Source organism: Aulonocara stuartgranti (genome assembly GCF_965226115.1).
Source record: "Aulonocara stuartgranti genome assembly, chromosome: 15".
Taxonomy (NCBI): Eukaryota; Metazoa; Chordata; class Actinopteri; order Cichliformes; family Cichlidae; genus Aulonocara; species Aulonocara stuartgranti.
Genome location: NC_138951.1, coordinates 12,967,501 through 12,981,780, shown reverse-complemented (window position 1 = coordinate 12,981,780; position 14,280 = coordinate 12,967,501). Strand labels below are relative to the sequence as shown.

General features: G+C 38.2%; 1 long non-coding RNA gene across 1 annotated transcript; it reads left to right on the top strand.

The window, feature by feature from the left end:
* The first annotated feature begins 9,396 nt into the window (after window positions 1-9,396).
* LOC309690181 lies at window positions 9,397-11,358 on the top strand. Its single transcript, XR_014271640.1, has 4 exons — window positions 9,397-9,599; window positions 10,021-10,140; window positions 10,225-10,345; window positions 11,226-11,358. It is a non-coding gene; the product is annotated as an uncharacterized lncRNA (long non-coding RNA).
* Window positions 11,359-14,280: the final 2,922 nt, after the last annotated feature.

The following is a 14,280-nucleotide window of genomic DNA, read 5'->3' as shown; positions in this document are numbered from 1 at the left end:
AGGAATACATGAGAATCTATTTATCATTCTGCTCTGTCATATTTCATTGTCTGTCTAAACACATCTCCAAATGGAAAACTAAGAGCACAAACCAGCATGGAAAAAATGACTGGGTCACATCAGAAGGTATTTTGAAAAGAGAAGAAAAAAAAGTGGTCAAAGCTACTTACGATATCACAACAGAATATTTTTCATCTCTTGTCCAGCGAGTTTGATAAAGAAGAGAAAAGCTCATTTTTCATCGGAGTAGTTTAGAGCAGTTTTCAGTATAGGAAAGAACTAGGGCTGGAGGACTGTTTAACTAGTTTCCTCGTGTACTTGATTCTCCTGCTCTCAGGCCTCACAAGTCTGAATTTTATTTGAAATGTTGACTAAATAAGACAAAAAGTCTAAACAGCAGTTCTTTTCTGTGAACAAGCCCCCTGAAAGTCAAGTTAAAACCCTGGAACGTGACCACTTCATGTCACAGGAAGGGACATGTGAGGAAGAGAAAACTTCTTATATAACAGATATGCAGAACATAGAGATACAGGTTTAATGTCTATGTTTTCCTGCATGTATGTGTGTGTGTGTGTGTGTTTGGAGATTATTCCTGCCAGGGGATTTTCCATAGTCACTGCTGTGTTCAGAAACAGATGCAATATTGGCAGTGTGACCAGTAGTCGGGTAGACGGACGTAGAAATTTAAGCCCTCAAAGCATTCTTCTGACTGTCCCATCTAATTTCACACTCAGTCAACTTCATACTGCTATTCCTTTTTTAATACAATCGCCTTAGTTATGTTCATTTCGGGAACGTGCACTATTTTATACTTCTATTTCTTTACTCGTTTTTTTCCACTGTTCTTTAAGGTTTGTGATTTAAGTGTCTTCTGTGCAGCCAAGCATGCAGCCAATGCCACTCATTTAATATCTGAGAGATGAATGTCATAGCTAGTGTTTGTTTCTTGCAGACTTAAATCTTGTAATTTTTCAAAAGCTTTTTTTTTTTATCAAGGTAGAACAGAAGTATTGCTGTGGCCTCTCCTGTGAGCTCTCTGTCCATGTGAGGTGATTCAGCATCAGCATAAGTCTTTAAGGCAGCATGTGAGTGACCTCATCCTCACACATCTGCTGCAGTGTTTTACTAACCCGAGCACCGCAGAGGGCTTCGACACTTTGCAGGGGTTACGATCAACACACGAGTGCACAGCCGCACAAGTCCCAATGAATGAATTAACACAGCGCACATGTGTCCTTTCAGATATATAAACATAACACATTTCAAAATGCGTACTGCATGCAATGCTGCACACAGACACACAATTAATTGCTTTCACAGCCTCATAACAGAAATTTCTCAACCTCATAAAGAGTGCTTGTGTGTGAGATTAAAAATAGCAATTGTGAAATAACTGTTTTTGTGATTGAGGTGCTACATATTGCAAAATAAAAACCTGATGTTACTACTATGGATAAAATGTGCTAAAGTCATATCATAATTTAATACAGGTATCGCATTAAAAGTTGCGTGTTTGTAATACATTTTTCACTCCTGAGCTTTACTGGTCAACTTCAAAGCTCCTTTAACTGATTTATCGTGGCTATTTTTAGCTATGAGACAACAAGTGAGCATGTAAATACAACATTGCCAAATTATCACCCTGTAAAGTATCGGTGAACATGTTGACAACAATGGACTTTTATGTAACAGGCCCACCAGATATATTAGTATTAAATTAAAGCTAATTTGTTCTTGTAACTCTGTAATTAAGTGTGTTGTGAGCTCTGTCAGTGTCTTATCTTGTTTCCCAGTTATTTACAAAAGCATGGATTGGTGGATTTCATTAGCAGTTACACAGTCAACGTTTCCTTCGCTTAAGACATTCCATGTATTTAAACATCACGGAGATGTTGCACCTATCCATAAACAGCTTGTGTTGTGTTGCCTTTGTTCCTCCCATGTGCTTCTGTTTTTTGGCCATTGTCTTACCTTAGCCAGCAAATGCAGGCATCTCCCGTTGTGATGTGACTTTTCCATGCAGACCTGTGGCCAATCAGTCTGAGAAGAGCTCAGTTTGTTCTTTCACAACAACTCCTGGCTCTGCGATTTAGGATGTTTTTTTTGTTGTTGCACTGAATGATTAATAAGAGTTAAAATAAAAATACTCCCCTGGAAACCTCTTCAGGAAACAGCATTCTAAATTTTCCATGTATGACTTCTCTTTGCTGTGAGATTGCTTTTCAAGATGCGGGGCTTTTCTTTTCTTTTCTTTTTTTGAATCAAGATTTACTGGTGTCATGAATTTGCCAAGAGGGGAGGAGAGCAATGCATATTTTTATTTCCCACTTTGAGGGCTATAAGACATTAGACAACATGTGGGTCGAGCATCACTTCAAATCCTTGAGATGATGAGTCATACTTTATGTCTTTACGCATATTTGTGTTGATATTGTTCGTGTGTGATCTCTGCAGGATGGCGCAGGCTTCCACACACGGAAGCACTTCTTTCTGTTTAGTCCACATCTGTCATTATCCCTCTGTGTATAAATAAATCTTGTCCCTGAAGTGTTTTTTACTTGTTTTTCAAGGTTGTTAAATGGTAAGTAACAACATCTATTGTGCACACAAGGACTAAATTTATTATGTCTTCGCTCAGAACTACCCCCTGCAAATCCCAATTTGTGTTGTCAGTCTGTTTCTTTAACCTCTGGCAGGAGAGTGAAACATTCAAAACCTTGAGAAATAAGGAAAGATGGTACCAAGTGTAGACGATATATAGAAGTAATTTCAAGTTTTATATTTTTTAAATGCACTAAATCAAAGGTTGGGGCTCCCCAGTCTGGATAAAACTGCATTTTAAAACAGTTCTTTGGATTTAAAAATGTATGGAGCTGTGTTTGACACATAGAGACTTGAATTAGCCTTAGCTGAGCAAGTCTATTTGAGCTGTGTGACACTCTAGTGGGTTAAAACGAATGCTAATAATTATTGGCAACAAGTGTGCGTGCTGATCCTGCGCAGCCAAGGTTGATTGATTTTGAAGGATCACAGCAGCTGAGAAGCACAACCCAATAACTCAATGGCATATGGGGATAAATTCCAACACAATAACACACATATTCCACCTTCATCCAGCACCTAACAGAGAGGAATAAATCAGATTTTTTCAGGTGTACAAATGAGCTGAGAGAGACAGAGAGAGAGAGTTACCATAAGCCAAAACACTTTCTATCCTGCACTAAACAGAGAGCCGTATCTGCCTCATGCTATTAAAGAATTATCCATGCCCTACTTTACAGTGTGTTTACAGTTTGATCTGTTCTGATGATGCCATTCCTCCTCACTGTATTCCCAAAATCTGATGTAACATTCTATTAATTTAATGCTAAATATGTTTTTTCGAACCAAACAGCTAAGCATAGGGTCAGTCATATGAAAAAAAAAATGCTTTCATAGCGCTCTATGTAATCCTCTGGATCTCTTCCCTCTGAAAAGAAGATGGCAGCATGGATCACGTTTGCAAAGTTGCATCTGAACAAATCACCAGACTTCTGGAAAAATGCCTTTTGGACACAGAGAACCAAAGTAGAGATGTTTGACCATAATTCACTGCCAAAACGAAACACTGTGTATCAACACAAAAACCTAATGTCATCTTTCAAGCATGGTGGTAGAGGCGTTACTTTTTATAGCGTCTGAAACTGGGGGCTTTGTCACACAACCAGTGGCTGTCCACCATGAACTCCTTTGTATACCAAAGCATTCTAGATTCAAATGTCTGAAAGCTAAAGCTTGGCTGAAATTGGGTCATGCAACAGGACAGTAATCCCAAGAACAGCAGAAACAACAGAATGGCCGAAGAATTACCTGAGGAGAGCCGTGCATAAATCAATGCCCCGAAACTTCAATGAACTGAAGCAATGCTGTAGTGAGCCAAAATTCCTCCACAATAAGAAATTGATTAAAGTCATATAGAAAATAATTACTTCAAGCTATTGCTGCTAAAGGTTATTCTACAAGCTACCGACTCATGGGATGTTCGAAGGAATACATAACAATTTTTCACACGACTGCATTCCAGGTGAAAAATGGCATGCTACTAGCTCTTATGGTGAAGCATTGAACTTTATGGTCAGTGCACAGTTTAAAGGAACTAGTTCATGCAGTTTGTCATACTACTAATAAAGCTGAACCCTGGCTGTCAGAGAAGTATATACAGTCACAGACTTTCAGACCTTCTCATCTGAAAGGCATTCGTGTTGGACCAAGTCTTTACACATGACAGGTGTAAAAGAAAAAACTCTTATCTGCACACCAAAGTGATTAGTGCTCGAAGAAGGTGCAAATATCTGAGTGATAGTTTAAGGCATTTCTGACATAGGAAAAAGGGGGCTGGGGTGCTTCTATGGAACAGTTTAAAGCTGTTTTACCATTTATCTAGGTGTCTGCTGGAGTATAAGATGCCCTGATAACTTTCCATAACAGTCATATCTGGCTTTAAAGGCTTGTCTCAACTACAGTGGAGAGTCTTGGCATCTGATAAGCCTTCAAACTGAATTTCCTGGTTTGTACTTTATCTTATCTTTATCTTTTATCACTGGTACCAAGACAGCCTCCATGTGTCTTTCTTTTCTTTTTTAATGTAATTTTTCAAATTTTCAGTCTGATTACAGCCTAACAATTAGAAGAACTGGCTCTTTCAGAGAATTTCCTGAACAAATATAGGAAAGCAAATCACTTTTCCTCTTTCTTATTTGAAGGAAACAATAGACCATTTGTCTAATTCCAGATTTATTCTACAAAATTAAGATTAATGCACTGAAGAATTTGCTTAGACGCAGTTGTTATCGGTATGTTTCCAAGGACAACAAGAGAAAATGCTGCACGCTCATTGCATTATAATAAAATATATTATATTATGTTCTGTTATATTTTATTTTGAGATATATTCTCATCCTTCAAAAAGATCACTAAGATAGATACCACACTTGCCAACAAAAGCAAATGGACTGTTTATCAAATGCTGACCTCTCACTTTGTTCTTGCCTCTGTGGGAATTTTTGCAAACAATCGTTATGAGACTATTTTTAAAATGTTTTTTGAGTGATAAGTGAAAAAAATAACACAAGAGCAATTAAAAACTGTAATTGATGAAATCATTATCTTAGAACTAATCAATGGGGGGGTTACATGCTGAAAAGTTAACGCAGAGGGAGATGCCTTCCAAAAACAATAAACTTGTCGAAGGTAAGATACCCCTGCCAAGTTTTTGTTTTGATTATCAAGGAAAGCCGCTCCTGGCCTTGGCGTTCACTGATACAGACTTTTCCGATGATGTATTTGTATCTGCTGTGAGGAGGAGGATAATAATGGAGTAACAGAAAATATGAGCAATTTGGCATTTGACAAAAGCATTTTAGGTGTTTTAATAAGCCGTAGGTGCCTGTGAGCTGGAAAACGGTGCCCGATGATCTCAGTATCAGCTAGCTAGATATATTATGAAGTTCTTACTAAATACACCTTTGGTTTTTTGGCACTAAGCAGTCTCACTTGGATTAAACTTTATAAATATTTGTTTAATCACGCTTCACAGCTCACATTACAGAGTCCCACGACTCTATGCAGTCCTGCAAAAAAACTAAATACACCCCACAATTCGTTTTAGCAGTAATTTTTTTCTGTATGACTTTATCTGTCTCTCACATCATTGTGGAGGAATGGTGTGACAGAAAACATTCATTAGGGTTGGCAGATATTGATTTATGCACATCTCTCTTAAGGTCCTGCCACAGCATTTTAACAAGGTTGAGGTCTGGACTTTGGCTGGACCATTGCAACACCTTGAATCTGATCATTTCCAGCTATTCTGTTGTAGATTTATTGCTGTGCTCTGGACTATTGTCCTAATTTGTGGCAGGCTGACTTTAAAATAATTTAATATAGAGAGTTTAGGGAGAATTCACTGACTGCAAGTTATCCAGGTCCCATGGCTGCCTTAAAACACACCCATATCACAACCTCTCCACCATCATTTTTGACAGTTGGTATGAAGTGTTTGTGCCAATACACTGTGCTTGGTTTCAGCCAAACATGGTGCTGTGAATTCTAACCAGACCTCTCCACTTTGGTGTCATCTGTCATGTCATCTGCCAGAAGTCTGGTGATTTGTTCAGATGCAAGTTTGCAAACCTAAGCCATGTTGCCATGTTCTCTTTAGAGGAACAAAGGATTTCTCCTTGCCTCCCTTCCAAACAAGCAATTTATATTTTCTAATTATGCTGTCATGAACTTTGATGTAGCTCTTGGGTTTTTTATCATTTCTGTGAGGAATGGACACATTGTGTTAACACCTGAATGCTCCAGACCAACAAACTGCCGAAACCTCTGCTTTCATAGAGACGGTTAAACTTGCTGATGATCAGCCAATGAAGTGCTTTGATTAGCAGCTTATGGCTGCTACTTGCCCTACTAATTCAATAAGGGGATCCTTTTTTTTTCACAGGACTGCACAGAGTCGTTTAAAAACTTCTCCTCAAAACTGTATATGTACTCTATGCTTAGCTGTTTGGAATACAACATTTTTTAACATTGGTTAAATTAATAGAATGTTGCATCAGATATCTGAAATACAGCATTTCAAGACTTATATCCCCGGAATAAGTTATTTTTTCTTTTCCACACTACTGTAGGTGAACATTTTGAGAAACCCACTTACTCCTGTTAAATTAAGATCAGAAAATTGATACCAATTTTAGATGTGTTATATATGAAACTATAGGCAAGGGACAGTTATCTAAAGCTTACTGTATTTTCTGGGATAAATAGGATAGATAAATAGTAATATTTAACATTAAGGAACTTCATTCTGAATATGAAAAAGTCACTAAAGTAGAGATTTTCTGTTGTGTGAAACAACAGTACCCTTGATACAGTGAATCAAAATAACTGGGTTGCAACCACATAAATACCTCTGCTAAAAAGGTGAAAGATCCTCTCTGTAGTCATTCTTTAGTTTTCCTGTTCTGGGCTTTTGTAACAACATGACCGTGCAACACGGCTATCTGCCTGTTTTGGTAGAAAAGGCTCATTTTAAATGACAAAAACACAACAGTGATATTTTGAGGTGATTGTGCATGAATAAAAATGTAATTTTAAATTTTACGTTACATTTCTGCCAATAGATCAAATGACGCTGAGATCATTCTTCCTAATGACAAATTCTGGTTTATTAAAATGTGGGTCTAATTTAGCTAGGCAGCCAGATAATCTGAACGCTGGCTCGTGAACACACCCAAACTCGTGTGTACACAATTGTGGAAAGTACAGCGGGTCAACAGTGCAAGAGGATGCTTGTCTTTAAATATTTACATATTTACAATGCAGAGTTTGAGTAAGACTTTTGCATTTATTTTCTCATCTGCATAGTTTGGTTGAGCTGGGCGTGTGTGACCACTCTGTTTCTCCCTTTTTCAGAGTTTTGCATTAAAACTAATTAGAAGAATTGGCATGACTACAAAGCCAAGACCCAAGTTTGACAAAACTGAAGCTTGCCTTTTATTACTGTCTAGTATTCTTTGCTAGTATTAGAGTGGTCTAATTGTATGATTTAGATGTGACATCTTTTGTCTGTCTGGAGCGTTTCTCAATGAAATGGGATATTAGTAGCTTTATTTCTTTTCACTCGAGCTTCAGTGCTGTTTCCTTGTTTCCTTGAAATGGATTTTCTAATAGCTAACACTGTACAAAGATTAAACTAAGCTGGAGCAGCTAAAATGCCTCTCAGTCCTGGCAGTCAAGATGTTAGGAGCCTCATTAGTCAATCACAGTGTCTAAAATGGACTTTGGATGTAAAAACAAACAGTCAGGCCTTTCACTGTTGCTTTATTACTGTAGATCTATATAACCAACATGTGTAACATAACATGATGTAATGCTTTAGGTAGCTCGCAAATAATTATAATAATTACCCAGCAACCCTAAATTAAATCCATCTGTTGTGGTTTAATAGCCAAAAAAGTGAATATTATCCAGAAGCCGTTGGATTAGGGAGGATTTGTTCGCATATTTGCCTTGACCTGTGGAGTCATAATGGTGTGCTTTTGCATGCATTAATGCATCAGCACTTGTTTGCGAGCAGCATACGTGTTTTGGTATGTGTCATTGTCGGTGAATATTACGACTCACAAGCAACATAAAAGCACATCAGACCTCACACACAGGCACACAGGACGGTCAGAAACAATGAATGTCAAAGCTTAAGTGTAAGAAAATACCCTGCTGTCCTTGAGTTAATGATGTCTAAAATCTTCCCTACTTTTCCAGCTTTATTTCCATCGCGCAAAGTAATTTTAGACATCCACGTCATAAAATGAGTTTACCCGTTGACAGAATCGGGATATAGAGCACTTTCTCTCTGCATGACCTGATTATCTTGGATATTAGTTTCCCTTAAAAAAAGTATCAGAATTTTACCGCTTTAGATTGTGGTTCTTATGTGATTGTGTTGTCCACACAATCACATGATGGGAACATGGCTTTCTTATGAGGACAACAAGCAAGTTCCCATAGTATAAATACTTGGATTTTAAGGTCAATGCACATTTTGAGGTTATTGTAATGTAAAGTTAGGTATTAAGGCTGGGGATATGATGAAAATTGTTAGAGTGGGGACTGCATGATGTCCTCTGAAGTTATGGATACACTGTGTCTGGGTGTGTGCACGCTCGTGCTGCACACATAAAACGATACACTATTCCTTTACGAGTGTGGTAACTGTTTAAAAGTGGATTGGATGAATGTTGGCAACAGGAACTAAGCTTAAAGATTTCCACAGTCTCCAGTTTCCATTGATTTCTGCCCCCAGATTGAGTTGATTTTTTAATTTAGAAAAAAAATATTTACTGCAGTTACTCATCTTATCTCGCTTAAGATTGTACATTATAGAGACAAACCAAAAGCAAACCTTTTACAGCAAGCATCTGGCAAAAAATAGGAAAATAAAGATACCTCTTCTTATAGTAAATGAGACACTGAGGTTCATATTTCACATTTTGGATTTTAATGTGTTCTGTGTAACCCAGTCTGTTAAATGGAGATAACAAAAGACCAAGTGCCAATCATTTCATAGGATAAGAATGATTTTTCGCTCCTTTGCACTGACCTTGCTCGTCCCTCCTGCAGAGCTTTCCCAGGATTATGTATGGCCGAATTATGTGCCAAGAGAATGATACAATCACAAGGCTCAAAGCTCAAGGCTAAACAGGCTGGGTTCATAGGCCCAACTCACTTTTACAACAAGCTCAGAGCAGTGAATAAAACAGAGCCGCAACTTTAATCCAAGCCCAATTAAAAGAACAGTGAGCTGAGAGCAAAACAACCAAGTCTCTGTCAGTGTGTCCTGGATATTATGTCATCTTGGAGTTTGGTAAATATTATGTCTGTGAGCAATTGAAAAATTCCCAGATCTTTTATTTCGTTGAGAGCTTTAGGGACCTTGTTCAAAGGGGAAGGGCATTTCCTCTGTTTTTCTGTTGTTTATGGCTCTTGTTTGTGATCTCCAGTACCATGATTCATTGCATGTCCTCATCCTTGCCAGCATGGCCTCCTTTCTGATGCAGGTAACATTTTTTATTGAGTTGCTTAAAGCTACCTTGAACTTTTTAAATCTATAAAGAACTTAATATTCCATCGTAGGGTGAAAACAATTACAGCAATAAATATATCAGAGAAAGAAACCCCAAGTATTTTGTTGCTTGTAGATTTACCATGAAACTAAGGTTACATTCCAAACAGCACATTGTGGACATTTGAACAGAGTAGGGCATTTAATAGGTAGATGCATAACCTTCAGGAGTTAGTAAAGACAAAGAACTACAATTGAAAGTTTATGTTGGACTTAAATTAAAAAATGAGTCAAAAAACATGATTACAAATTAATAATATGCTATCAGCTTGATAATGACTTAAAATAAATAGGCAATATCATTTGACTGTGACGGTGGTACACCTTGTTGCACTGATGAAAGATACATCTCACAGATTTGGTGGGGTAACCTCGTAACTTGGACTCATCAGGGGTTTCAGGTCCTTCACCATCAGGCGGGCTTTTCCAGGAGACCCAACCAACCAGGATGGATCCCAGCACCAAGCTATCCACAAGTACGCACTCTTGATCCTAATCCACCTTTTGGTTTTCTCTGCAGTTTCAGTATTTGATCTATGGCCCTATTTTTATCCTTCCAGTGATGCCTAGCAATAGAAGTGCTTTGCAGAGTGAACGCCCTGCAAATCCTTGGCAGCCAACCTGCACTGGCTCACAGTGGGATTACCGGCCTTTCCTTTAGCGTGCATCTGTTAGTTCATGGTACCTGGCATGCTTTCTTTAATTTTCTTTGCCCATTGGGGTCCCAGCATGGATTCAATACAATGATTATGTCTGGTTACAGCCATGTTGGTATCTGGGTTGGGTACTTCAGTTGTTTGCTAAGGTCTTCTTCCATATGTCAGTGAAGAGATGCCAGGATTTGTTTCTACAAAGGTATTAGTGTTTGGCAGATGGTGGTGTTTTCTCGCACATGACTACACTGCCAGCAAATATGTTGAGGACCTGGTCATGGTCCAAACAATAGTCTAAAAGAGCTTATAGGCAGTTGCTAAGAAGGTGTTACAAGGAGCCACTCCCAGAACAAAGAGGTAAAGTGCTTCATTCTGCCTACGTGTGGAAGTTTGGAGGATAGATTAGGACATCATATACAGTTTAGACCAAAACTCTATGGAGTGGTGGTCAGCTTATCAGTCCCAAAGTCAACTGAATAAATGCAGGTTTTACACTCTAAAATATTAATTTGAAAACTTTTTGGTGACACTTTGAATCAAAGAACATGTGCTTCTCTCAGGTGTCACCATTTGGCAGTGATGTGCAGTTGTGTTAAAGGTAGAGAAAACTTCAAGCAAAAGGCAGATGGCAGTTTCCCCTCAGTGCAATGCAGCTACTACTTTATTACTGTGTGAAATTAATGTAACTTAAAACATGCTGTGATTTGCTGGCTGATTACAAGGTGTATATTACAAAGGAGAAACAAAGTTCTTGCAATCATATCATACAAAAATCAACTTATTAAATGCTCCTTGCCTAAATATTTCCATACACAAATAAAAGAAATAAAACATGACATTGCCTGTAAACTTTTTTTTCTGAGTATGTTTCACACCCTTCTCTGCTCTTTTTGCTTTTCTTTCCTCAGCCTTCAACTCGTTCTTCTTGCGATGATTTCAGCTCTCTAGAATGAAGTCTAACTTTTTCCAGTCCAAGTAGCATGTGACCCACTTCTATCAAAGAGAAACAAAAAAAGCTGCATGTGGAAAACAGTCAGAAGACCTGCATTCTTTTGAAACCACATTTTGTTTCTTTATACATTCTTAATGTTTCTGCAATTAAACTATTAAGTGTTACATCCAAATATATTGAAATGAGCTCTTTCTAAATCACTACAGCAATGGCAGGGGAGGGGTAACTTACTGTTACTGAGAAGCTGGTTTAAGAAGTAGCTAAATTTATAATGCAAGAGCCACGTGTGGAAAGTCAGCTGGGTCTGGACTCAATCAAGCTAGCATGGCCTTTTGCCCCTTTTTTATAAAAAAGGATCAGCAGTTTGCTCTGTGCAGAGACCTTAACTGAAAACTCTTACAGAGTTTGTGCCAAACACTGTAAAATAGCTGACATATGATGTTTCAGTGGCGTGTCATAATGGATTGGTGTCGCAGTGTTTACTTGGCTGAAAAAAGCAAAATTTCAACATCTTTGAACAAAATTAAAAGGCTGCATTTGTGTATGGGTATGTGTGTGTGCGTGCCTTTTTTTGTCTATGTGCGCATGGGTGATACCGACCACCACTTCATCCCTTCTTTATCTTCTGATGTCAGCTTTTGGCTGCATGTCCTGAACGAACCAGATGCAGTAAATTACATTTCAATTCTAAGTCCAAAGTCTAATGCTGCAGAGTGAGAAAGTAAATTCTTAATCAGGAGACAAAGTAACAGCAGCACTTGGTTAGCCAAACTTAGTCAAGGCCATTGGTATGCATGGCACATTTTTTGCCCCAAGTAACAAACAAGGCCACCCTGCACTGATGAAAACAACTGTATACGTGACGTAAATGTGGTCTTAAACAGACATTTGTCAGTATTAACTTCACTCAATGACACCAGGCTGCAACCATCAACAGTCAAATAGTCTTGTGATCAAAAGAATATTTATTAATATGAGATAAATTAAATTCCTTTGGCACAATAGATTAGCTTGGAGATTTTTGTATGAATGTATTTCACTGTTTGGATTTTAATACTACTTCATGCCTCTGCCACTTCCATTCCTTACACCCTTTGTTGTAATGACATTAAATTAAAGTCAAGTGCTGCTAACTACCCCAGTATGATGTGTATGTGTGTCAGTATGATGTCATCTGCCAATCTTTTTGTACTGCTTTTTATTACTCATTGAGATTCAAAATATATAGCTCTATACATTTTTATTTTTACCGTCTTATTTCTTTAACAAAAGTTTGTGGACTGCCTATATGGGTAACAGAGGTTAGTAGTCCAGCAGGGCATATGCTAAGATATTAGCTAGCCCTAGCTAGCTGGCTGATAGGTTAGCTAGGTTAGTGAGGTAAAACCATAATTTATTTGAAAGTGTTATGTTGTGTTAAAGATTTGCATTTGATGCTTTTAAGCTAGCACTAAAACAGTTGGTATGAGGGGCTGATATATTTTGTTAGGCTTTTGACACTGAGCATTATGGACGAATGTCTCTACGTTGATCTCCTTTGCCCTACGACATTGTTCCAGAAGGCTTCTGGTTTGTTCAGATACAAATGTGCAAGCCTGAACTGGGCTACCATGTTCTTTTTAGAGAGAAGTGGCTTTCTCTTGGCAACTTTTCCAGAAAAACAATATTTCTTCAGACTTCAATAGCTGTATTGACATAAGCTAATAGGACTGTCACGCTTACTGAGGTCTTTAGCATCTAAGATGTAGCTTTTCTTCTTTATGCAGTTTCTTTGAGCATTGCACAGACTGACCTTTGTGTTACGTTACTGAGATGCGTACTGCTGGGAAGATTAAGGAAATGGGTAAACCTCAGAACATCAACCGGCCCAAACCTCTCCTCTTATGGAGGTGCTCATGCTTGCTGTTACCAGTGTATTTGATTAGCATATTCTTGCTGCTACTTACCCTCTTAATTTCTGTGGAAGCAGTAAGGGTGTTCTTTCTCTTCACACGACTGTAAATTTGCTTGCTGCCAAGGACATCCATCACAACAACTTTATCTTAAAGAATCCAAGGTAGCTGTGACTTGAAATATACCCTATCATCTCTATAAAATCATTATAAATCTGTATACACTCTAACATCAAAAAGTAACTTTACACACTGGTATTGCATATGGAATCAGTTTTCCAAACTGGCTGCATTTAGTGAGCTAATGTGTGGACAATAGCCCGATGTTTTATGACAGGCCTCAGTTATTTAAATCTTTCTCTAACACTGTATCCCTGAAAGCAATATATTCATCTGTCTCTGTAAACCTCTGATCTTTTCCTTGATCAAAAACGTCTTTTGTAGATAAAGACTGATATTGAAATGTCTTGTCTCAATGGCCATCTCAGGTCTCAGAGTAGGCTGGAGTTCCCCAATGTGCTTAGAATTAAATATTGCAATATTCTCCATTCAGGCCAAATGGCAATACAAGCTGCAGCCAATGAAAATATTTTGGGGCAAAGAGACTCTCATCACTCACTGAAAACACATGGTAGCAAAAGCATTCATCCACACAGTGTACCTGGAAACTATGTTCGAAATCTGACAACCACCCACTAAAGCGTTGACAAATTGGTCTGCTGACTCCAAAACAAAACCATTATCCATTATCTTTTAGTCATTGGCCAGGGGAAATATTTTTGCCCTCCCAGATCTCACGATGCATTTATTGTGTTTTAAATCTGACTGCCATAACAAATCTGAGCCAAGCTCAACAATTGACCGCCTGTGCTCCTCAGATAAGAGACTATGTTTGGACCTTTGATATATTTGAAAAGGAAGCAAAATGACTGCCTCAAGAAAATAAGTGATGCGTTTGCCTACAGTGAGCCTAGAGAGGGGTTTTTAATCAATGCAGACGTGCTTCCATGCAGTCTTCCAAAATCCCAACTGTACAGTGCTCGACATTGATGACACTATGCTTTGACTGAATGCTGATTTGTCGACAAGTAAAGGGTAAGGCAGTTAAGCAGAGTATAG